General features: G+C 64.6%; 1 protein-coding gene across 1 annotated transcript in view; it reads right to left on the bottom strand.

Moving 5' to 3' along the window:
* DNAH17 (dynein, axonemal, heavy chain 17) overlaps positions 1-322 on the bottom strand; it is a 107,024-nt gene that overhangs the window by 34,059 nt on the left and 72,643 nt on the right.

The following is a 322-nucleotide window of genomic DNA, read 5'->3' on the forward strand; positions in this document are numbered from 1 at the left end:
CCCCGACAGTGGCACCCCCGCCAGGCCCTTTGCAGAGTCCAGGCCTGCGTTTACAGGCTGTTCGCACCAACGCTGGCTTTACATGGTGTATGTTGATTTCACTCTTTTCTGCGTGAAGGTAAAGACAGGCCCCAGGCCCACCCACGCCCCGAGGAACACCACGGATCCCCCACATGAGGGAAGGCCCCTCGGCTGCAAGGAGGGGCCGCCCGGCCACCTGCTGCAGCCTGGATGCACCTGCCACTTGATGCCCAGGGAGAGAAGCCCGACACGAAAGGCCCCAGAGAGGGGGGGTCCCACTGAGGAGTGTCCAGGGCAGGCC

Source organism: Myotis davidii, unplaced genomic scaffold (assembly GCF_000327345.1).
Source record: "Myotis davidii unplaced genomic scaffold, ASM32734v1 scaffold991, whole genome shotgun sequence".
In the NCBI taxonomy this organism is placed as follows: domain Eukaryota; kingdom Metazoa; phylum Chordata; class Mammalia; order Chiroptera; family Vespertilionidae; genus Myotis; species Myotis davidii.